Below are 26,196 nucleotides of genomic sequence, written 5' to 3' on the forward strand. Positions count from 1 at the left end.
TGCTGTGTACATATATAATTAAGGAATTTCAAAACACAAATTACTGCCTTTGGGGCCAATAGCCAGCACAGTTACCATCTATCATGCCAGCTCCTGAGACAGCTCCGTGTGCGTTTGGTAAAGTAAATTAACACACAACAACTTTGCTTAAAATAATGCTCAAATTTAAGATGCAGCAAGAAGCAGGAAAAACAAATAAAGGGATCCAGGGAGAGTCAAAATCACATATTTAAATGAGGAGAAAATTCCCGCCTGGTGCCTTTCATCACCTGTGGGTTCCTGCACAAAGCTGTCTAGATACTCTGAGTCCCTCTCCACTTTCTCTGGTTTTCTGGCCAAACTTCTCTGGGGTTTGCATCACCTCGGAGCAGACTGTGGGCTTCGAAGGGACCTTTGGAGCTTCATCTAGGTCACATATTTTATCCTTTGGAAATGTATTATTGTAGAGACAATGGAACTGCATTTCAGAGTATGGAAAACAGGAGGGAAATCACCCATCACTCTAGCAGCTGAAGACAAGCTGTCTCAAATACTAGCCCGATGGGAGGCCTGCCTCTGGCTTTTATGTCCAAGCTGGGACTCTTGGCCTCAAAAGCCTGCTTCTGGTCTTGGAAGTTGGTCCCTTCCCAACATTATAGCATTACTTTTTTTTTTTTTGCTGCCAATAAAACCATGTTCAAGGCTAATATTAATGCTTTAAAAAATACAATTGTGCTTAGGAGCCCAGTTAACAGAAGCAGATTCTTTAAAACAGATGTGTTTGTGGTCCAGTGAAGTGATTGGGGCACTGGCTATTCGGATGGGTGTAGAAGTTTCCCTGTCCCCTAAGAAGGAAATGAAATGATAGTTCTTTGTATACAAAACCCTAAAGTCAACCATTGCTATGCTTCGCAGCAATAACCAGCAGTAGTATTTTGGTGTGTTTTTTTAGACCAGCTCAACGTGTATTTTATACATAAAGATTAATCATTTAAAAAGCAAACTAGACTTTATTGCTTTTTGGCCCTTTTCTCACTTACTCTACTTTGAACACTTGCCCAGGTCAGCAGCTATCTCAGCATGTGACTTTTAATGGCTGCAAAAGATTCTATCACTCAGCTGAGACCACCATTTCTGTAGTCTTTTCCCTACTGATGAAAATTTAGGCTCTTTGCCTGTTTTCTTTCTGCTATTAAGGATGAGGCTTCAGTGAACATCCTTGTACATGCATCTTTGCCCACGTCTACTATAATTTCCTTAAGATAAATTCTTAGATATGGTGATACTGTGTCAAAGGTTATGCACATAGACATTATCATTTATTCCTCTTAAAAATAGCATTTTTCCTTGGTAAAAGAAGCAAATTGCTTTGAGACAAATCTGCTGCACTTGTAATATTCGTGTAGAACATCTTCTTGGTAAGAAGGGCTAAAGGTGAGGGCGGGCACCAGCCCCATCCCAGGAGCAGGAACAGAAAATGACCAAAGGACCCTGGAGTCACAGCTCCCTGAGGAGGAAACTGCCAATCCTCCCCAGACCACAGCTAATCCTCAGTGGGGAGGGCAGACAGCCAAGACTCTTTATCTGTTGAAGTTGATTCAGTCAAGATAGAGTAGTAGGCTTCGGAGCTTTATGAAAGAAACGGCTGTTGTACAGAGCTGGTTGTAGGAGCCTTGTGGCAGGAATCATGATCATAGAAGGTTCCAGAAGCTTTATTCAGTCAGGCAGTTTACAGAGTGTTGGGTTTTCACTGAGTGGAATTCTGTGGGATACCAGCCCTAGAAAGTGAGCAGTAGGTTGGCTGCAAAGGTGTTTCTTTTCAATTCACTAGAGAACAGCTGTGTCCCCAGGTGTAACTCATGAACTGGTTTTGACAATGTATTTCTTTCTGGGCTCTCACCTCAACAGGAGTCTGGTTTCTGCCTTCTCGGCATGCATACATTGTAATATAATGTAATGTAATGTAATGTAATATCATATAAATTAGATATTATATATATATAAGTATATAAATATGTACATTTGTAAAAGCCAGTTTGATTTGGGTTTCTGCCACTTAGATACATGATTCCTAACTACTACATGATCCTAAATTTCAACTCAATTTAGAGATCTAAATGGGATAATGTAGCCATTGAGTCTACGTGAATGGGCTAAGTCCCCTGCTTAGCACTGACTGCAGGTGGGCAAATGAGTCCCAGTCCTTCCCTCAAGGAATTTGTAGTCTAGGGTAGGATCTCAGTGTCCCACAGACAATGCAGTGGCAGGATGGATGTCAGGGAAGGAAAAGATCACATTTAACTGGCAGGATAAGGACAGGATTCATAGAGGAAGTGACATTTCTGTTTTCTTAAAGATTTTATTTATTTATTTATTTATTTGAGAGAGAGCACGTGTGAGTAGGGGGAGAGCAGAAAGGGAGGGAGAGGCTGGGGAAAAGAATCCCAAGGAGACTCCACACTGAGCACGGAGCCCTTTGTGGGGCTCGATCTCATGACCCTGAGGTAAAACCAAGAGTCAGATGCCGAGGAAGTGACATTTCTGACAAGTCTTGGAACATGACCAAGAATTTGACAGGTGGAATTGGCAAGTGATAGCATTTCTGATAAAGAACACAGCAGGACCAAGTGCTGAGAGGGAAAGTAGAGTGCTTTCACATTTAGGGAGAAGCTAGGAGATAAAACTAGAAGGAAGAGTGGGGGCCTTGGATGGTTGTTTGGATCCTGAATTCCAGGCTGAAATAAAAACAAGATTTCTCCTTCTGTGTTTTTTGGAGTTGCTTTTATCAGACCAAAAGACCCATGGGAACAACTAGAAAAACAACACAAAATTAAAAAAAAAAAAAAAAAGAGACCCCCAAAGCATCTGTTTGAAGGCATCATAAAGCTATGAAGGCAGCCAGGATTGAGGGGAAAGGTCTCAGGATGAAGGGATCATTGAGGGCAGGTCAACATTCTTTTCCTTTTGGGTGCTTTGTTGATATTTGCTTGTGACAAGAGGCTGAGATGCTTGCTAAAAGGCCCTTGCTGAGAGGCAGAGAAGCCAGCAGAAATTTTGGCAATCCTGCAGGGCTGGGGAAGCAAACATTAGAGGTTGAGATTGCTTAGGCAGCCAGCACTTAAGGAGTCAAGATCACAAAGAGAAGAGAAGAGAAGTGAACAGAAGTGTGCCCAATACTTGATGGTTCTCACCTTTAGGCATTTACACAGGGCGCAGTTAAATAGAGCAAGATGCTAAGAATCAAAGATGAAGTGGCTGAAAAAATAGCCAGTTATTGGCAGTTTTATGGTACTAGGGTGGGAAACGTTTGTATTCAGGAAACATGGAGGAGGAGGGGCCCTAGTAAATACTCCAGACTCTGAACTGGACACCTGGAAGGCGACACCCTTAGCTAGGGGAAACCAGAGATTTACAAAGATGATAATTTAGCCTCAGGTCAGCAGAAATTAATAAGATAGAAAACAAACACAGAATAAAGCCATATGTTCACTCTTCAAAAAGGCTAATAAAATTGACAACCGTCTAGCAATACTGAGAGCACAAAGTACCAAAATCTTGACTGAAAAAAACCCACTATAGATCCTACAGATATTAATGGTAATATTATGAACTTTATTCCCATATATTTGAAAATCAGCAAAACAACACTTAGCTACAAATTACTCAAAAACAAATAGAGAATCTGAATAGTCCTATGTCTATCAGAGAAACTTATTCTGTAATTGAATTCTTCCCACAGAGAAAGCTCCAGATTCAGATGGCTTCACTGGTGGATTCTTTCAAGCATTCAAGGAAGATATAGCCAACCAGTTGTACCAAAATTTAGAAAAAGAATCCCTCCCCAACTTGCTTTAGGAGGCTAGCATAATCTCACAAAAACTTGATAAAGACATTACAAAAAAGGAAAATTATGGCTTAATTTCTCTTGTGAACATAAAAATCTTAAATGAAATATTCTAAATAGAATACAATGATATATAAAAGCTATGTTGGGTTTATCCAGGAATGCAAAGTCAATATAAAATTAATCACTGTAATCACCACATTAAGAGAATAAAGGAGAAAAACAAAATGCAATAAAAGCATGTGACAAAAAGTAAAAATCAAGAATAAGAACAGAACTTCTTACATTGGATAAAAATCCTATAGTAAAGCATCATATTTAATGGTAAAATATAAACATCTTTCTCTCTGAAATAGTTTAAGTGACAAGGATGTCCACTACCACAAGTTCTGCATTTTACTGGTTGGTCTTGACTAGCATAATAAGGTAAGAAAAAGAAAAAAAGGCAAAAAAACCCCACACAAAAGTATTTTTATTTATAGACAACATAATAGTGTAGAAAACACAAAATAATATATAAATTATTAGAATTAATAAATTAGCCTAGCAAGATCTGGATACAGAGTCTATATATAAAAATAAATTGTAATATTTTACAGCAGCAACAACAAAAAAAAATCACAAAATAAAATAAAATAATCACTTCCAGTAGCACCAGCCCCTTTCACCACCCCCCCACCTCATACAATGAAAAAACCCACATTGAATTTCTAGGAATTAATCTAATGAAAGATATGTGACTCTTCAACACCAAAAAGCACAAGATATTACTGAAGGGAATTAAAGATGACAAATAATGAAGGTATATACCATGTTCATGGATTAGAAAATTCACTACTATAAAGATACTAAATCTTCCTCAAATTAAAATATAGACTCAACACAATCTGAATCCAATCCTAGAAAGATTTTTGTGGAAATTGCAGTCTGATCCTCATACTTATATGGAAGAGCCCAGAAAAGCTAAGATAATCTTAAAGAAGAGCAAAGTTAGAAGACTTATATTATTAGATATCAAAACTCACTGTATAGCTACAATAATTAAGAGAGCATGGCATTGGTGTAAGGATAAAAAATTGTCTAATGAAAGAGAGTAGAGTTCAGAAATAGATCCATACATTTAAGGTTAGTGGTTTATGTCAAAGGTGAATGCATTGCAGTACCCTAGGGGAAAAATGTCTTTTCAACAAGAGATACTAAACCAACTGGGTATCCATATGAAAAAGAAACCTGACTCCTATCTCATACTGTACACAATTCCATAGATAGGATTATACATCTAAATATGAAAAATAAATTAGTAAGTCTTCTAGAAGAAATTTTAGGGATATCTTTATGACCTTTGCCTTAGGAAAGATTTCTAAAACATGACACCAATAGGACTAATTATAAAGAACAGGGTTAAAAAGTTGGACTACACTAAAATTTAAGAATTTATGGTCACCAAAAGACACTAATAAAGGATAAAAAGTCATGTCTCAGAGCAGGAGAAGATATCTACCATATAGATATCTGACTAAGGACTCATACTAGCATATATTTTTAAAAACCTCACAAACCAATAAGAAAAAGAACCCAATAGAAAAATGAGCAAAAAGACTTGAATAAATGTTTTACAAAAAAGCAATAAATATCAAAGTGACCAATAGATATCTAAAAAGTTGCTCAACTGTGTTAATCACCAGGGAAATACATTTTAAAGCCATGGTGAAATAACAATTTGAAAAGTTAAAATTAAAAAGATCGATACTGGGGCACCTGGGTGGCTCAGTCGTTAAGCGGCTGCCTTTGGCTCAGGTCATGATCCCAGGGTCCTGGGATCGAGCCCCGCATCGGACTCCCTGCTCCATGGGAAGCCTGCTTTTCCCTCTCCTACTCCCCCTGCTTGTGTTCCCTCTCTTGCTGTGTCTCTCTCTGTCAAATAAATAAATAAAATCTTAAAAAAAAAAAAAAAAGACCGATACTACCATTTGTTAGAGAATATGTGAAGCAATTGGAATTCTTATTTATTGTTGGTGGGAATGTAAATTGGGACGTCCACTTTATTTGGCATTATCTACTAAATTTGAACATATATATAGACCATAACCCAGTGCTTTGATACCTTACGTATATGCTCAAAACAGTTAAGTACACTTATTTATCAAAAGACATGCATGAGAAAGTTCACAGGAGAACAATCTGTAATAGCCCAAACTGGAAATAACTCAATGTCTATCAACAATAGAACAGAAAATTAAATTGTGGCATATTCATACCATGGAGTACTCTACAGTGATGAGAAAGAACAAATTATAATTATATATAACAGTATGGATGACTCTCCCAAACATGATTTTGAGGGAAAGAATCCAGACACAAAAGGGCACATATTATTTGATTCCATTGATATAAAGCTTCAAAAACAAGCTAAGCTAATTAGAGTGATAGCCATCAGGATAGTGTTTCCCCCCCCCCCCCCGGTTGGGGTGACTGCCAGGGGGTGCCAGGAAGACTCTGGGATGCTCAGAGTGTGCTATGCATTGATTTCGCTGGTGTGCTTGTTTTGTGAACATTTACTGAGCTGTGTACTTTTTGGCATGTGTGTCCTTCTTCATTAAAAAGCTTACTTTAAGAAACTTAATAAATGACCCCATGTATGATCATGGAAGAGGGGAGTCCGAGGATGGGGGATGGTGCTGGGAGGGACCATGGCGGGAGACTGGAGGCAGCCTGGAGCAGCTTCACTAGTACTGCCCCAGGGACACCAGATCTGAATTTTTGCCTTATTTCTGCCCTTGGCTGCAAGATCTTGGCCAGTTGTGATGGTTTTCTGGGTCTCTCTTGGACTGGATCATGGGTTTTCAACCATGGGGCTCCATGATTGGGCTTTGTAGGTCTGGAGACCCCTTGAAACTGTAAGCCTGTGTGTATGTGTGCTTTTGGGGAGAAGGCCAGAGCTTTTTTTTACCAAATTCTTTAAGGCATCTGGAACCCAAAAAAGGTCAAGAGTTACTGAAAAGATGATCCCCAAGGCTCCTATAGCTTTGCCTGTCAGGATTTTCTGGGTCACAGGCAATCTGGTAGAGGGCGTATTTTATACTGGGTGGCACTGAGCTGAAAGCCAGGGTGGAGTTAAAGTTGTCTCTGTGTCAGAGGGGGGTGGGGTGGGGGGGCATTGGAAGGCAAGATGGGACTACTCATCTATCTGTAATCACTGGGTTATGTCATATCCGGGAATGAGCACAGAGAGGCGGGTGTGGGCTTTCTGCACCAGAGATGAGTCAGTCACTCTTCTCAGGCAAAACTGTTACAACTCTGATGTCTTTTTCCTGACAGCATCTACTCAATTTGCAGTAAGAATTCTTAGTGTCTGTAATGTGTAGCTTTGGGGGCACCAAGAAGTTGTCACAAAGAATCAAGTCATCTATGAGCACTAGGGACAACCAGAACTGTAAGACTCCATCCCAAAAGGGCATCTTTTCTCTTAGGAAACAGGTCACACTAACCATTAACATCAGGAAGAATTAGAAGCAAGTTTCTGAGGCTGGAACTTGGCCTGAGGATTGGCTGAACCCTTTCTCTTTGCTTGAGACATGAAGTGATGTGATTTTTTGGTGGGGAAAATCTCGTTGTGGGTGAGAGATAAACATATTTTACTAATATTGATTCATGGCACCATTTTAGAAGGTTTTCCACTGCATGTTTAATGTGGTAATTTCTAATTGGAAACAGGTCTACCTGGGGGAGAGCTGGGGAGAACTATGGCCCACCCTTTGCAGTGTGTTGGGAGAGGTGGCCCACACGAGACATCGGACTGTGGCCATGTTGACCTCTCTCTGTTGGGGAAACTTTCATTCAGACTCTTCTCTTTCGGTACTGCGAGGGGCTCTTGAGTTTTATAAGGAAAAAAGTTTCAGAGTTTGACTCCATAGCTCACCACACCCTCTTAATAACTGTGTGAACGAGAACATAACACTGACATTCTCTAACTCTTGACTTCCTCATCTGTAACATGACACGGATGATTCAGCAGTTCAGGGCTGTTGTGACAACATGGTAGTTAGCCACCAGGAGAGAGATCCCCAAATGGTGGCTGGCTGTTTGCACCATGATAAAAGGCATAAGGAAACAGGATCCTCAATAGAAAGGACCATGTGGGTCCAGGAAGGAGTGAGTCACTTCTACAGTGGAACCAGTGAAGGCTTTGGGCACAGGACATTCAAGATGGACTTTGAAGGGTAGACAGGATTTTAATGGAAGAGAGAGAGAAAGTGGTCAGGCAGAAGGGAAAATCTTGAAAAGGGATGTGGAAATATGGGGATGCACTGGATGTTTTGGGGAAAAGGAGCTGCCTGGTGTGGCCAGAGCTGAGGGTGTGTGGAACGAAGCAACGGACACGTGGGGGTGTTAGGGTCAGACCATAGAGGCTGGGCCAAGCGGGCCTCCAGGCGAGGTCCCAAGCGTCCCATTCACTCACCGTGACTATCCTGTCTTGGCGACCCGCCAGCAATGCCTGGAGACGGGAAGGCCGATTCCTGTGTCGCCCCCTGGAGGTACCCACTGCTCTGCTCTGTTGGCTAAGTTTATCCTAATGCAAAAGCAAAGGCTCAATTAGACTGTGAAGGTAAATAGAAGCAGAGAAAGCCACAAAATTATAAGGGTGGGATTGAGCTGTTAATCATATTGCAACATTTCACGAAGAATAGGGTGAGTTTTCCAATGAAACGATGGCTCCAGCATATAAATTAATCTTTTGTATAGGAAGAAATGAAAGTCATTAAATGTCATTGTCTTATTTTAAAAGCAGCAATATCCTGCCTGATTGCAAGTGCTTCGAGGAGGATGATTAAACAGAAACCTTATCTTCACTGCTCCAAGGAGAAAATTGGAGAAAAGTTATCCAATTATGGATGATAAAGCAGAGAAAAAAAATCAGAGAAGAGGCAAACATGGGTCGGCAGGTTATAAAGAATGCGTTCCCCCATTGGTACCAGGATCTGCTCATGGTCAACACCCAGAAACATGTACAGCCATGAAAATTACTGTGTCTCTTTAACCAAAGATCCCTGTCGAGTCTTGCTTTCGTTAATCCATTTCCAGGTTCCTATGATTGGTAAACAATTGCTATTTTGTTATCTATCCCTGTAGAGTAAACCATGAATTTCCGAACTTGCCATGGGAATGTGGGCATATTATTATTATTATTTAAAGATGTATTTATTTATTAGAGAGAGAGAACGAGCACACAAGTGGACGGGGCAGAGGGAGAGGGGAGAGAGAATCTTAAGCAGACTCCACATTTGATCTCAGACCCTGAGATCACGACCTGAGCCAAAACCAAGAGTTGGAAGCTTAACCAACTGTGTCACCCAGGCGCCCCTTATTGTCCTTGAAACTCAGTGTCCTTATCTGTTGGCTGGGCCTGTTGGGGACCGTTGGTGGGTCTGTGCAGGAGTTACACGACACAGGGAGGCCGGGTTTCTCACCTTTGCACAACTGACACCGTGGGCTGGATCATTCCGGGTTGTGGGGGGCTGTCCCGTGCACTGCAGGAGATTTAGCAGCACCCCTGGCCTGTGCCCACTAGCACACCCTCTACCTCCGACCTGCAGCTGTGACATCCAAACGTGTCACTAGACATTGCTGAAGATCCCTTGCAGGGCAGAGTCCCTCCCGATTGCGAACCCTTATGTAGGTAGAGGATTCAGTGTTGTACTTTGAGGAGCCCATACTCAACCAGTACTAGCTACAATTCTGTCTCTGGTTACTGTGGTCAGAATCTTCTAACAGTTGCTTTCAAGCTTAATGCTATTGCTAAATGTACCTAATGCATGATGACTTGGGAATTATCCCAGATTTCTTCTCTCTCTCTCTCTCTTTTTTTTCCAAATCAAAGTATTTAATTTTGAACTTGGAAATCATGGTTCTGGTAAAATGGGATTATTTTCCTCTAGAGGAAATACGTATTTTCTCTAAGTTTTAAATTAAAATTTTGGCTTCTCTATGTTCCTGGTGAATAAGGGGAGGGGGCAGGTACCTTTTCCGAAGTGACTGTCACTTGAACCGTACCTGGTAGAATACAGAACTATTGAATAATTACCACATACAAGGTACCATGTGGCGTGGGAGTACTCTATTAAGAATGTATGCTTTATTAGATACAATCACACCAATGTACATTTCAAATAAGTGTCAGGCTGATGGTGCACATATGGAAAGGGACCAAGGCTGTAGGGAACATCCAGCAAATACAGGAACAGAACCATCTTTTCCAAATGTTTACATCTGTCTAGCTAGTTGGGATTTTAGTTCTTGGAGGAAGAAGGAATTTGATCACAATTACCATTTTACTTGGATAATTTCCATTTCCTTTAGACAGACATTTTATCACCAAAGGAGGAAGCAGGGGAGGAGGAAAGAGGTTTTTCATTTGAGTCAACTTACAGAAAGTACAGAAAGTATCTGTACGAGCTTCCTAGGGCTACTGCATCAAATACGACAAACTGGGTGGCTCAGAACAGCAGAAATTTATTCTTTCATGATTCTGGAGACCAAACCTCTGAAGTCAAGGTGTCGGCAGAGCTGCGCTCCTTCCAAAGTGGGGAATCCTCCCTTGCCTCTTCCAGCTTCTGGTGGTCCCAGGCATTCCTGGGCTATGGCGCATGGCTCCATCTCTGACTCCCTATTCCCGCGGGCTGCTCCCCTGTGTCTCTGTGTCTCCTTTTCTGTCTCTTAAGAGGACACTCAATGGATTTAAGGCCCACCCCAATCCAGGATGATCTAATCAGGAGATCCTTACCTTAATTACATCTGCAAAGACACTTATTCCAAATACAATCACAATACAATCACATTCTGAGGATCTGTGGACATATCTTTTGCGGGGGGGGGGGTGCATAATTCAATCCACTAAAGCATAAGTTCCCAGATAGAGCTTTTGAAGGTTATTATGGATGGCTGATCACTATTAACACTTTGTTAAGTGCCAAATCTTAGCAAATGGGGGTCTTTCCCCTCTCTCGGAGCCTTCTGATTTCCTCTCAAGACCGAGGAACAAAGGGCAAAATAATCAGAGAAGAGTATTCAAGCACCCTAGCACCTTTGGTTCACCTCTTCATGGAGCTGTGGGTGTGAATGAGGAACCCTCTGCTGTTGGTTACAATTCCATTAGAAATGTCAACACAAGACACTTCCTGCTGCTCCTAAGGCCCTGCTATGTCATGGTAGGCTAGAGAGAGAAAACATTCTTCTTGAAATTCAAGCATTTCTAAATTTGCTAATGGTGGTTAATGAACTCATCAAGATGGAAACTTTAAAAATAAACAGCAAACCGTGAATCCAGGAATATAAACAGAACTTGTAGCTTGTTCTCCCTGCTCTGAACATCAGCTGATATTATCTGTGGCTGTGGAGGCCTCTCTGTAAGCACTTCTTCCTTTGTGGGTAGTTCTGTATTGGAAATTCTCTATTATATGAAGATCTCAGTATTTTCGTGTATAAAAATGGAGGAATGTGAGCTACATGATTCTGTAGGACCTTTCCAACTAAGATATTTTTTGGCATTACACAAGACAAATTAAAATGGCATGTTAGTCAGTGCTTTCAATTTCTCTTCAGTTCTAAATTGGCCACCACTGTTTCATCTACACCTCTCTCCCTTCCATCCACCCACCCACCCAGCACCTATCCACCCATCTGTCCACCCAACCATCCGTCCACCTATCCATCCATGCAGCCATTCATCCACCCACCCACCGACCCATTCACCCATCTGTCCACCTATCCATCCATTCATCCACCCATCCACCCACCCATCCACCCATCCACCCATCCACCCATCCATCCATCCACCCATCCGTCCACCTATCCATCCATGCAGCCATTCATCCACCCACCCACCGACCCATTCACCCATATGTCCATGAAGCCATCCATTCATCCACCCACCCATCTGTGCACCCATCCATCCACTCATCTGTCACCCATCCAGCCACCCATCCACCTATCTGTCCACCTATCCATCCATTTATCCATCCATCCACCCACCCACCCACCCATCCATCCACCTATCCATCTGTCCATCCATTCGCCCATCCACCCATCCACCATCTGCTCATCCATCCATCCACCCACCAATCCATCTATCTAGCCATCCATCCACCCATCCACCATCCATCCATCCACCCACCCACCCATCCATTCATCTACCCATCTGCCTACCTATGCATCCATTCATCCATCTATCCACCCACCCATCCATCCAACTGTCCATGCAGCCAAGCTTCCTATCATCTATCCTTTCCTCCTTCCCACTCTACCTCTCTCCTTTCTTCATCCATCTTTTTAACCATGTTTCCTCCCTTCCATCCATCTGTCCATCTCTCCTTCCATCTGTCCCTTCCTTCCTCTTTCCATCCAACCATCTATGGTTCATTCATGTCTCCTTCCTCCCTCTCTTCCTCTATCCAACTATCTATCCATTCATGTTCTTTCCTTCCATCTACCTACCCCTTTAGCACACAGATTTAAGTCACCTGCTGTATACCATGCACAGTGGTAGTAGGTTCTGAGAATACAGTGGTGAATAAGGTGGTTGAGCAGAAGAGGCCCCAGGTTTACGTGATCTGAAGCTCAGGCAATTTGGGGGTCCCTCTTTAAAAGAATACACACTCACAAATACAAAATTGCTAGGGCTTTCCCACTGCCTCTGAATGGGCCTATGTGAGTGAGAAGCCCTGAAGCTAAGCTTTATTGGCTTCTTGGCAAATTCCCCCTTCAGAGATGTGGCCCCTGCTCTCTGGAGCTCAGATTCTGGTGTCACCTGATGAGGGCTGGGCCTCTCTGTCAGGCAGGAATTTAGGTAAACCTGGCTTGAACCCCTAAGACCATACCGGTGAGAATGTGGCATCTTCTCCTTAGCTTCCTTTATGTGCTCCTGTGTGAACTGGCACATTGCATTTTATTTCTTTCCCCATCACCTATATGCAAAGCTCAATCTCCTTTGTTGGTTTCTGTTAAAGATTCATTTGCACCAAGCACTTGATGAATATGGCAATTTCAGAAGTTACTAGAACACCCCATTGTGCTTTGCATAGCCTTTTGCCCCCTTCTTGCCTGCCTACCCTGTCCTGCCTCTTCTTTCCCTGCCGCTCCAACAACCACCCTTGCAGGGAAGCTTCACACCCCTCATGTTCCTGGGACCTTTGCTTCTGTTCCAGTTGGATTTGTCAATTAATTTATCGCAGGAGACTATTTTCTCCACCTCGTTATACTGGGTTAACTCCAAGGTCATTCTGTCAAGGCAAGATGGGGACAGGAAAGGGGCTCTCTTGTGTGGGCTCACCTCAGTTTTCCCATCCCTAAGAATGGGAGCAAGACAAATGAAGCTCTGGATGAGAACCTTGGGGTATGTGAGGTCCCTCATGGGCTCCACGGGTGCAGCCTCAAGAGCAACAAAGGGCTTCTCATTTCAGATGCTTCCCTCGCCTTGCTGTACAGGGAATGAATGCTCTTCGGACCAGCTTCTGGACTGCCTGAAGCTGTGTAATCCCTCAATTGCCTGCTGATTTCCAGTCATCATGCTCAGAAAAGTCTGATTCATCCGCACTCCATTTTGTTGGTGTTTTGTTTCATTTTGTTTTTGCTATTGTGTTGGAATCTTCCAACTCTGCTGGGGCAGGACTTGCTCTTTGTTTGAAGCTCACCATCATCCACAGGGCTGCGTAGTATTGTCTGTGTGGCATTATATAAATAACAGCAGAAATAACCATAGAAACTCTGCTCCTAAGTAGCTCTTTTCATCATCAAAGCATTTTGAAAATATGAACTAATTAATAAACAAGACAGAATGCCATAGTCAATAAGTATACTTTGAGCAAAGCAGCCACAGTGCTTTAGGGTGGGAGCCCTTGGCAAGTTTGCAGATGCTGTTGGGTGGGTCTGTTCCAGTGGACACTTAACTAGCTCTGGGAGTAAGGCAGGAGCAGGGCCTGGCTGCCACTGGGCATGTTCGGTGACTCTCTCCACTTGTGCCCAAGATGGCACCCCTACACCTATCTGCCCTGGCCACTAGAGCACATTTTTTTCATCTCCTGCAGCAAAAGCTTCGAGGTCCCAACTGGGGCCCCAAGGTCTGGACGTGAGTGTGGCTGCCTCCAGGTTGCTCCCAAAGCCTACAAATCCCCAGCCCGAAACTCGCCCAAGGTGCCTCTCAACCTGATCAGACCCCAGGAAGGCTGAGCCCAGGGCAGACCTGTTTCTTTTCACCTTGATTTACCTGACATCCAGTCCCATTATCTTTCTGACATGTAATCTGGATCAAGCTCAAACATCTTCCAGTTGTCTGGAGTGATTGTTACTGAAAGACACGTGCATGGCTTCTGAGATGACACGTGAGGGTCACTGTGAGCATCTCTACAACCCGGGAGGGGACACATGGCTGATGGTTGCATAGCCAGGACATGGGGGAGGTGCTCTCTGTGATGCCCGAGTCCAGTGCTTCCCCTTCCATAATGAACCTGTGATTCTTATATTAATACCTCATCCCCACCCCATCTGGATTTTTAAAAAATAGCATAATTTGATTATAAAACAAACAAAAAACCCCCAAATGCTGCATACTAAAACTCCCCAAGCTTACTATGGATGCTGATTTTCAGGCGTTTGCTGTGCTGCCATATACAAGTCGAGAAATAAAAGGGACCATCAAAATATTTAGAAACATGCAACATCAGAATCTCTAAGATCTATTTGTAGTAACCCTCAAGAAGCTACAACCTGCATTTTAAAAAAGCATTATCTCTGCAAAGAATCTTATCAGCTAGACACAAATCTGTACAGCTTGTGTATTGGAGCTATTGATCGAGGTTGAACTTCACATCTGCCTCTCCAGGTGCGTCTTTCACTCCCCGCCCCCACCCCGCGAACACACTCCAGTGCAGCGAAACATGGGTCCATCTGTCTGGACCGTCCCTATGCAGAGTCCCGTGCTTCCCTCAGTGCCTGAGAGTCCACATCCTTGAGAAAGGCTTCCCCGCCCTCCTCAGTCAGGGTCACCGCTCCTGCCTCTGACCACCCCCCCCATTCTGCTCCCCCTGTCCGGGCACTGGCCACACCTCCTTGAGTGGGGTGACTTGGACTCACTCCAGGGGCTCTTGCTGGATTGGGAGCCTCCTGAGGGCTGAGCCCCAGTCTCCATTATGGTCACCCCAGCTCCAGGGCCTCACACAGGGGCTCAGGACGGATGCACCCCGTGGGCGCTGTGGGCCGCATTGTCCCTACCCGGGTTTCTGCCTCCCTTCGCCCTCACCCACCCAGCTGGTCGCTCAGATGCTTGGGGCCACTTTGTCTCACTGGTCCAGAGGGTGAGCTGCCGTTTCCTTGACAACCCTTCACACGTGGGTATTTGAGGTCATGCCTGCACAAAGGACGGAGTGAGCCTGCATGCAACACTGCCATGTATGTTTTTTGCGTCCGCAACATGTTTTGTTGCCATAACATCCGAAAGTATATTTGCTGGTGTTCCAGCTCCAGCAACTTCGGTGTCTTCGAACCTCTAAATGCAGTTTGAGAGAGGCTATTTATAACAATTTCTCATGTCTATCTAGAAAACTGAAGCTTGGTCTTTTTTTTTTTTTTTTTAGGATTCAGAAAAGTGAAAAGAGGATGATACCTCCCTGCCTTAGTGAGGTGACCAAATGAAATAGAATCCTTCTAAATGATGTTCCCGGTTTTCACAGAGGGGGCCTATTTCTGAAAGGAGCTGGGATGAAGGGGGGCTCTCTGTTGTTGCTGAAGAAAACGGGCTTTCCCCGTAACCTCCTATATTGACCTCTGACCGGCTTCTCACCTCCCTGCCAAAGGCATGTTCTCACCCCCTTTCGTCTTTGCCAATTTATTAAAAAGTGACACCTGCATGGCTTTACAAGTGTGTCTTTGTAAACCAAACACTTTCTGAAACCGTGGTTGCAGTGATAAGCTCTGAAAATTACTTTTTCCAGCCAGTGCCTGAGGTTCTTACTTCTCCTTGACTGTGGGTTATGGGTTAGCAATTTCTGCCTATTGGTTTTCTTCAAAAGAGGAGAATTCATGGCTGTATTTATAAACTTAAATGGTGGTTCTCAAAAGGACATAAATTACTCAAATCTCCTAAAAGTCTTCTGATCTGAAAGTCAACTTGGGTTCCTCCCTGTTACTCCCCTCCTATCTCTCCGTGGTCCTTGCTCCGGCAGCCGAACCCCCCTTCTCCCTGTGAACATATCAGTCTCCTTCCTGTCCAAGCGGCTCTTTCTCCCCTCAGTTCTCAGAACAGGACTTGGCAGAGAGTAGATATTCAGAAGCTATTTGCTAAGTGATGAGTAGACTTCACAGAACCCAGAGAAGCCCTTGGAGGGTAGGTGAGCATGTGTGCTTAGCTGCCAAGACCTGTGTTTAAGTCCTGACCCCAGCTCCTCCTAGCAAAGTTCTTGGCCACAGTTCTTCACGCAACATCAAGGAGGTCAGCCTTCCCCATCTGGAACGTAGGGATATTAGTACCAGGTCTGAGGCGAAGCATGATGGGACCATTGGGGAATGGATGTGCGGGTGTTGTGGAATCCGCAAAATGCCAGGCAAAGGGGGAGGCATATTACTCTCATATAACTGAGTCGTAAACCCATAGTAAGATCCCTGGGGGAAATGATGAACTACTGCCTAGCAGGTTATATGTCATTTCAGAATTTTGTAAAAAGTAGCTTTCGGGATCAGTGACAGAACGAAAGTGCCACTCCTTGATCTTCGCTATGTAGCGAGGTTGGGCTGGCTGAGGACAAGAAGGGTTTGTTGTGTGGTCTGGGGGTGGTCTTGGCCAGTTGTGGCCATAGGAGGGGCAGGGGCACCCAGCATCTCCCTGTGGCCTGGTCAGCATGGGGCAAGTGAGCTCCACCCAGCCTCCACGGAGTGTCACTTAACTTTGTGCCAGGCACTGTGCTGGGGACAGAGAGGTAGGCCTGACCTTGGCCCTGCCTGGGCCTCACTGGGGGAGGTACCCAGAAGCATGGTTAGCATGCTGCCGGTGCACCTCCATCTGGCATATCTGCCCGTGTCTGTCCTATTTGTCCACGTTGGTGTCGTAAGGACGGTTGAAGATGTTGGATATCTCCCCACATGCAGGTGATGCCACATTCTAATAGTGTCAGGTACTCAGTGGAAAAGGCGGGCATGCTGGGCTCAGGGAACAGCGGGTGTAGACTGGGCAGGGTGGGAGGGGCCTCCTGAGGACAGTACAGTGAAAGGGATGAAAATAGACACCGTTGACCGACAGCCAATGAGAAGGAAGGGAGCACCATAATAAAAATGTACATAAAGGACTATGCCTCCGTCCACCCACCTGTTTGCCTGCCCGTTCTTTGTCTATGCGGCAAACGTGGGCCGAATGTCTACTCCGTGCCGGGCACCATGTCCAATGTTGATGCCAAAAAAACCAAGACTGGGGCGCCTGGGTGGCTCAGTTGGTTAGGCGACTGCCTTTGGCTCAGGTCATGATCCCGGAATCCCGGGATCGAGTCCCGCATCGGGCTCCCTGCTCAGTGAGGAGCCTGCTTCTCCCTCTGACTCTCCCCCCTCTCATGTACTCTCTCTCTCTCTCATTCTCGCTCTCTCAAATAAATAATCTTTAAAAAAAAAACAAAAAAACCCAAGACTGTCCTCATGCTCAAGACCTCACAGCTCAGGGGATGGAGACAGTCACTCACTCACTCAATCTTTGTGAAAATACTATCAGGGCTCAAAGTCAGGGGAGATGTGTGTTTGTTGGTGCGTGTGTTATGTGGGGGCCAGGGAAGGATTTGGGGCACTGGTGTCTTGAAAGCTGAGGATGGGCAGGATTCAGGTCGGTGGAAGATGGGGGAGGAGGAAGGGAAGACAGTTCAGAGGAAGGCATGCGTGAGCAAAGGCAGGAAGGTGGGACCTTCTGGGCACATTTGGGGATGGGAGGGGGGTGAAGTTTGCCCGGAGAGCAGGGTACTAGGAGGAGGAGTGGAGACCCTGGCTAACACTCAAGTGGGGCATCCCATGTACTAAGCCCTTTGTATCCATTACTACACTTAACCCTTGCTCCAGCCCCAGGACGGGAGCCATTTAACCCCCCCTCCCCCACTTTATAGAGAGAACACTGAGGCACCTGCTCAAGGTCAAACAGCTGGTGAGATCCCAAGGACTCTGATATTTAAATCCAGGTGCTATGGACTGAATTGTCCCCCCCAAATTCATATGGTGAAGGCCTAGCCCTCAACCTGTTGGTAATTGGACATAGGGCTTTGGGGAGGTAATTTGGGTTAAATGAGGTCATGAGGGTGGGACCGCCATGATAGAATTCGTGCCCTTATAAGAAGAGCAAAGAGAGAGAGATTGCTCTCTCTCCACCATGTGGGAACACGGTGAGAAGGCAAGCCAGGAAGAGGGAAGACAGGAACAGAATTGGGTGTGTGTGCGTGTGGGGGCGGGGGTTGGGGTACCACGATCTTGGACTTCTTAGCCTCCAAAACTGTGAGAAATAAATATCTATTGTTTAAACCCCACAGTCTGTGGTATTTTGTTATAGAAGCCTGAGCTAATACACTAGATTTGTCTGGGCCTGCTGACTCCTCTCGGCCAATCTGGGGCCACCCCAGGTGTGGGCCCTTGACAGGTGTCCCCAGGCTCCTTCACTGATGACTGCCATAAAAAGTTCCATTCATCCTCTTCCTTGGGATGCACCTGGCCTTGGGGTTCCTCTGAGCTCTTTTTGGCACAGCTAGGAGGCCAACCCCAGGCTGTGAAGTCCAGCTCCTCTCCTGGGCTGGTTCCCCCTCAGGGAACACACCACTCTTTACGAAGGCTTTCTCCTTGTTACTCTCATGCCAAGGTTATCTCCTCAAGTATGTATGGAGTAAATGAGGTTGTTTGGCTTATGGATACAAATAGATACTGCTTTTTTTGACTTGCAAAATGAATTCCACCGTGACTGGCTCAAACTTAAGTATGCTAATGCTCAATGAACCAGTTGTCTATTTATTTCTGTTTGTGCCTGCAGACCCATTAGCAACTTTTTCTTGTTTTCTTTTAGAATATTAAACGGTACCAACATATTCTAAAAATTAGTTGATTAGCTTGTTAGGGCATATTTTAACTGCTAGCTCTGCTGAACCAAAGGAGAAAATGAAGGTAATTTTGTTTGCAAGGAATGTATGATTCGGAGCTGACTGTTGAAAGATGTGCCACGTCAACGTAATGAGGGAGTGTAATATCTTAGTTTGCATCAATATGGAAATAACCGCACGCTTTGACAGACCTGATGCTGAAGGCATCACCCGCCTGCTCATTATGCATTCTGGCTCTGATTATGAAAAATAGTGTGTTTTCTTTTAAAGAGGAATCCACATTATCAATCAAACCACACCAATTATTTCTGAACGGGATCACGGTGAAATAGACACGGGGGCTTTTCAGCTAGAACAGCGCCTGATAGGCAGGCATATCTTAAAGGGTGTGATATTTTTATTTCCTGACAGTTGTTAGTATTAATTAGGAACACTAACGAAGTATTTTGTGCCGTGGCACCCAGACAACCTGCTTTCCTTGCTATCATCTGGATCTTTATTATTTTGTTTTAATGAGCCCTGTCTTAAATAATATCAATGCACTTCTAATGATACCTCTCATCCACCCTGATATTCCAATGCTTTTCTAAGAGGGTTGTCATAGCAGGGAAATAAAGAAAGGAAGGGAGAGGAAAAAAAAAAAAAAGACAACAGGAAAATCCTAGCCTGTGAAGAGTGAAACCAAAACAGAGGCATGAAAACAAAATGATGCTCATTGCATTTCCTTAAGAGTGTGTGTGTGCACACGAGATTTCTCTGTGTGGGTGACATGTGGGTTTATTCACTAACTATTGCTAGGAGATCATTCACTCCTATTTTTATTCCAACCTTGCAGAGAGGTTAGAAGAAAAGTCCAGGGGTCAGACCAATGGCGTGTGGGCTGCTGGAGGAGGGGGCAGGTCTTGCTCATGTGTATCCCCAGCAGGCTATTCCTGGGACCTCATGTGAGGATGTGCTTGCCAAACGGATGATGGAAAGAAAGGAGCTTTCTCCTTTGAGTTTAAAACCTGCATCTAGATACACTTGGAGAGCACATCGAAGCACACATTTTTCTTATACGAAACACGAGAGACTAATAAGAGGCATGGTGGACACTGAGTAAGCCTGTGGGAATCAGGTAGACCTGGACATACTTTCGATGTGGTCTTGGGCACATGGCATCATGTTTTCAATCAGCAGTTTTCTATAGAATAAGCGGGGGTGTGAATCGCCATCATACAGGAAAGGTGTGGGTGTAGGATGGCATTCCATCCCTGGTGGGTAATTGCTCAGTAAATACTTGTTGAATGAATGAATTGGGGAAAGATCGACACACCTCCTGGTGATCTTCCCCTTGGGTTCCCCAGTGGCACATTGACTGCCATGGTTGGGATGGTTGTGTTGTTCTAGCAGTGGAACTGCTGGGTGGTCTGGGGTGTGGGTGTGGATTTGCATGGACCTGCGTGTGCATTCCATCGACGCTCCAGAATGGGTACCAGAGACAGCCCAGAGTGCTCATTTTCACCAGGAGATGCATGCATTTACCAAGTGCAACCCAAGGCCTCTCTGTCCATGGGCGCTGAACCCTGTCCAGGGCTCCCACAAGTGCTGCTCTCCACCCCCATCACTCACCCTCCCACTCCTGCTGCGTCTCACCCAGGACTTTTGGGGTTGAGGGAGCTGTGACCTGTGAATCAGGTGGTGATACCCCTCTCAAACACAGATGCTCTTCTCCCCTGAGTGGATCATATGTGTAAGGATTCCCTGTTCCCAGAGTACTGCTGCTGCCTGTGGCCGGGACACGGGCCAGGGAAGACCAAAAACACTAGGAGGTGAAGCCAGAAGGTCTGGAATCCCAGCCAGCCTGGGGGGAGAAGTAGTGATTTGTTTGGGGAAAACTGGGGCGGAGAGCTTGAGCCTTGATGTCCTTGCACAACTTATCCTATGGGTCCCAGAGACCTAGGCCAATTGTCTGTACTTATTCACATTTTCACAGATGCATTTGTTCAAAATATGGGGTACCCACAATCTGCACAGATGCATAGGATAAGACTTAGTTTCTGCTCTTTCTGGAACTTGCAGTCCAGTGGGAGGAATAAGACACACTCTGTAATCCAAGTCAGAAATGATCACTGAATTAGAGAGGCCTGCTCCAGTGCTGCCTGGGTTCTGAGAATGGAGGGATCATAAGACAGTTGGGAGAAATCAAAGAGGGCTTCTTGGAAGAGGTGGCATTGTATTCATTCAACAACAAGCATTTCTTGAGCATGTCTCCTGAGTTTCCCTACTTGCCATAAGGCCTGGGCTAGAAGGTCCCTGCTCTTATGGAGCTTACATAATAGTGGAGGTGAGGTGCAGAGGCAGATGATGAACAAGCCAACGAATAAACAGAAAGACACTTTGCAGAGAGTGGTAAGTTCAGAGAATGGAGATGTCCTGGGCCATGATGAATGTGTAGAACTGGGTCCTTGGAGAAAAGGATGGTGGGCGCTCCAGGCAGAGTGTCATGAGGGAACAGCACTGGAAGATGATGGGGGCATGAAAGAGTGAGAGAAGACAGCAGGTGGGAAGTGGGGCTAGAGTGAGCTTGAGTGCCAGGCTCAGGAAGGTACATCTTATCTAGTGGGCAGTGGGGAGCCAAGGCAGGTTGTTGAGCAGAGGAGTGCATGATGAGAGCAAGCTGTGCTTTAGGGAGCACAGCAGAGCAACAGTGGTGGGATAGAAAAATCGGGCTGAGGCATAAGGGAAAGACCCCCCAGGAGGGTGCTGAGATGCCCAGAGATGAAGGTGTGACGGGGATGAGAGGGACGACCACTAGGAGCAGCATGGGGTCTTTCGAATGGGAGGGCATGGTGGCTTCCACATGGGTAAGGACTGAGCAAATGAGGCAGTGGGGGGTGGTGGTGACAAAGGGGTCCAGGGAAGGTGGCTAAGGATGGAGCACTTTAGCAGCAGGACCTGTCCACCCTTCCATGGCATCTTTCCTATTCTGATCCAACCAAGGCTTGGTGACCCCCAAAGGGACAGGCTATGAATGGATGGCAAGTATTTCTCAATGGACTTAGGCTCCAGGGTACAATTTCCCAGCACTCTTGCCTCCTCTGGGGCCACATCTGCACTGTGGTTGAAATAATAGCTTTTTGATAGGGTTGCCAGGTTCAGCAGAGAAAAGTACAGGATGCTCAATTACATTCAATTTTCAGGGGGAAAAAAAAAAGGTTAATTTTGTAGTATAAGTATATCCCACACAATATTTGGGATATACTTAGACTAAAAATTATTTGTTGCTTGTGTGAGATTCAAATTTACTCAATGTTCTATTATTTTACCTGGCAATCCTAATCTTTGGTAACAATTGATATGAAGAAGCTGCTAGTCATGTCCTAAGAAATAATGTTTCTGTGAGGGTGTGTGTGTGTGAGAGAGAGAGAGAATGACAGAGAAAGAGAGAGAGAGAGAGAGAGAATGACAGAGAAAGAGAGAGAGAGAGAGAGAGAGGTAGGTCATATCTTAGTTTTTGGAATGGAAGCAACAATTCTGAATGAGTTGAACTTGAAGCTGTCTTGACAGAAGGGACACGGAGCTGCTCTCTCCATGGCCAGCCTGGCCGGCTGGAACAATCCCGCTCACTGGACAGTGTGTGGGCTTAGAGGCTGTGGTCTCTTTGGGATCCTTCATGGACAGGACTCCTCTGTCCCATGAGCTGTTGTCACGTGCACTGTTCTAACTACAAGAACCCGGATGCCAATGAACGCCTGGCTCCCCTGTTCCAGCTGCCTCATTTGTCCCTGTTGGCATCCAGAGGGAGAGTCAGCAATCTTGGGGATCCTACATGATGTCTCCCGTGGGCAGGCGTGTGTAATTTGTATGAGTGGGAGCAGAATCCTGCTGGGTAGTTGGCAGTGTGTCGGCGTCCTGGCAAAGCTGGCCCTGGGGCACATCCACATGTTCCCAGGACCTGCCTGGCTTCATCCTCCCTGAGGCGATGCAGGCAAAACAGCTTCTGGAAGCTTTGAGTCAAACATGTTTCAGCATGTTCCACTGCAGAGGAGAGTAGGAAGGCCAACCTTGCAGCAGGTCCCTCCCATTGCGGGCGCTGCAGTCTGTGAAGTCTCTGGCAGGGGTTGCTGAGGGTGGACGTCTCCTGGACCGGGGAGCTCGACTTCGTGTCCCAGGGATGCCTGGGTGCCAGTTCCTGGAGAAGGCTTTCCTTCTGCGAGAAAAAAGCCTCCTTCCATCCTGCTCTGGAAAGTTCCACAGTGCTTTCAATTATCCAAATTGGTCTTCACCCCCTGCCTGATCTCCTTTGGCCCATCTTGTACCAAAGGCTGCTTGGAGTTGGCGGTGGGAGCACAGAGGTGGGAAAGTCTCCTGGAGCTCTGTTAAGCTGGGGCATGCATTCCTAAACTGGGGGGATTTCTTTGAAAAAAAAAAAGTGTATTGGCACGATCATTTCTTCCCTCAAAATTCACAAAGGCAACCCTTGAGGGTCTGACGCTGGGTGGAGTCAGAGATGGTCTTAGCCCTGGTGAAGTGGGCAGGGAAGAAGGTGTACTTGAGAGCTAGCCAGGCCTGGGTGTGAGCCCCCTGACTCTTCATCTTTGGGGCATGCATGTGATCTCTGCGTGACTCAGTGACCTCCTCTCTCCAGCCCAAGAGAACTGACCGAGAGCATGTAGGTGAGACAAGTGGCTCTCAGGGGCGCCCAGGAGCCAGAGAACACTGCCGTGTATAGCTGCTGTTTAAGTGCTTTGTCCATATCAGCTCATTTAATTCTTGCAGCAATGCTAGGGCTGTGATTCTACCCTTTTTGCAGGTGAGGAACCTGTGATCTGGCAGGAGACACCGACAGTCCCGTAAACACAGCAGGCTGGTAAGCACCATCAAAGGGCTACCAAAGGTACTGGAAGAAAGGGGGGCAGGACTCACTTGGATAAGCAGTGGTGGGGAGGCTTTGTGGCAGGGGTGGGTTTCAACAGGGGACCTTGAAAAACCAGAGGAATGCTGCTGGGTGGAGATGGGAAGAAGGTGTCTCAGATGGAGCGCAGGCAGTGGTGGAGGGCAGACAGCCAGGACGCGTGGGAGGGATGGGGTCCTGCTGAGCTGCAGCTGGGCGCCGGCTCCCCGTGTGTGCCCACGTGTGTGCGTGCATGTGCGCATGTGTCTGTGTGTGCGTGCACCAGAGGGGCCAGGGAGGGGGGCGCTGAAAGCTCAGCTGAGCCCTTTTGAGTTTTATTATGTGGAAAGTGGTGCTATCTCCCAGGTGCAGGCTCTGAACCTGAATCACCTTTTAACTCTATTATTGAATCTGTCCATCTTTTCAATAAGATGTTTTTAATGGCAGTGAAAGCCTGCCCTTTCTGATCAAGATGGACCACTGGACTTGACATTTAATGGAAAACCGAGTCCAGGTCTGTAAGAGAAGTTGAGCAAGATGGGCACATGTTCTTAACAGAGACATCCTGGAACTGGGGTGGATGGGTCTGGCCTCTGTTTCAGGGACTCTGTCGGTGCCTGGCTGAGTCTATCTATAGATGCGGCCAAATGACTGCACCAACATGGCTGGCAGCAGCACAAAGCTGGGGAGATCCTGGCTTCTCCGATAGCTTGCTGACACATCACTCCTGCTGGGGAGTTGAAAGAACATCTCTGGACACAGCTGTAACAGAAGGTCAAACGTGCTAAGTGCCCCGAGATGTGTATGTAAAGGGCTGTGGAGGGGCAGTTGTGTCCCTTTGGGGTCAAAGGGAACGGCTCTGTGGGGCATGTGTCCCACACCATCTGGGGTGGTCATTCTAGTTGGTGAGTACAGCTTGAGCAAGATTCACTGGCCAGACCAGTGACCATCAGCCAGCAGAGGGGGGTGCTGATGAGACAGGGGAGAAGAGGGAAGGTTAGTAAAGTTTGGAGGTCCAGAAGGCTCCTAAGGAGGAGTCCTTGTCTAGGGTGATGGGACCTGCAGTTCTGATCCAGGGGAAAAAGGCTTTATCACAGCCTTTCCCTGGCTCAGGATTTCTCAGCAGCCTCTGAGGGCCTTGAGAAAAGGGAGGAACAAGTGGGTCAGCCTGGGTGCCCAGGCTGCAAGCAACAGAAACTAACTCTGGACTTATGGAGAATTTATTGGAAAAGTATCCAGAATCAATGGGAAGACTGGAGACCTGGCTCAGAAATAGGCAGAAACCAAGGACATTTGTTGGAGGGGTGGGAGGATGGAAGCAGAACTGTGGCAATGGGCAGGAATGCTGGGAACCTCTCCATTCCTGGACAACTGGTCTACCTGCTCAAGCTCTGCACTCAGCAAGGCCTCAGCCTCAGAGCCTAGCACGAGCTACCTGTCTTCCCCTTGGCTCAGGGAAGGCAAGGCCTTCCTACAGTCCCACAAGTAGAGTAAGTTCCCACAAGAAGACTGGAATGCTATTAGGAGAGGGAATGGGGGTGGGTGGCCCTGAGCCACACCAGAGCCCGCTAGAGATGCATACTTGCCTGGAGAATTTGTGGCCCTTGCCTGATTGTCTAGACTGTTGTCCTTTGCCCTTCAATGTGACCCTCAGAGTGTCCATGTGCCTCATACTGGCTGATGGCACTGGGCTCTAGGCAAGGCTGTTCAAGTGCCCCGATGCTACAGAAAGCTCATGTCCTAGCCACAGTAGATTCACATCGGGGGGAAAGATCTGTTCCCAATTTGCAGGAGCAAAGGCAGTATGAAGTTGCAGCAGCTTTTAAAAAGATTTTCCCAGCATAAGTCATTATTCTACCAGGAATACATGTGCTTCATGAAAACTGCAATAAAAGCTGGGAAAATATGACAAGTTATGATAGACTGAGCCATGCAAAAATGACAAGCCATGTGACAAGATGGTATTTTGGGGTTGGAGATAGAGTTAGAAATAATTACAGTATAACTGAGCAGAGCTTTCCCACCCCTCTTGCTGTGCTGCTGGGGTCTTGTGTGTATAGATTGAAGAGAAGGGGGAATCATTTGACTCTAATTTCAAGCCTTGTTCCTCTAATGGTTCCTCGTGGAACGACGTTAAATAATGATAATTATTACAGAGCCCTGTGCTTTGAGCTACTCTTGTCAACTGCAGCTGGGGCCTGTGGGGTTTGCCATTTCTCTCTGAGATTAGTTTGTAAGGCCAGTCTACAGATGCTTGCAGATTATTTCCTCTTAAACTTTGTAACTGTAGTTTGGGTAGGTGTCCCCAGATGAACATAGATATCTTGCGTGTGGCACTGTAGGTCCAGCAGGTTAGGCTTTTCATAGCCGTGGAGACTAATGCACACTCAAGGCCAAGA

This window comes from Neomonachus schauinslandi, chromosome 6, assembly GCF_002201575.2.
Source record: "Neomonachus schauinslandi chromosome 6, ASM220157v2, whole genome shotgun sequence".
Lineage (NCBI taxonomy): Eukaryota > Metazoa > Chordata > Mammalia > Carnivora > Phocidae > Neomonachus > Neomonachus schauinslandi.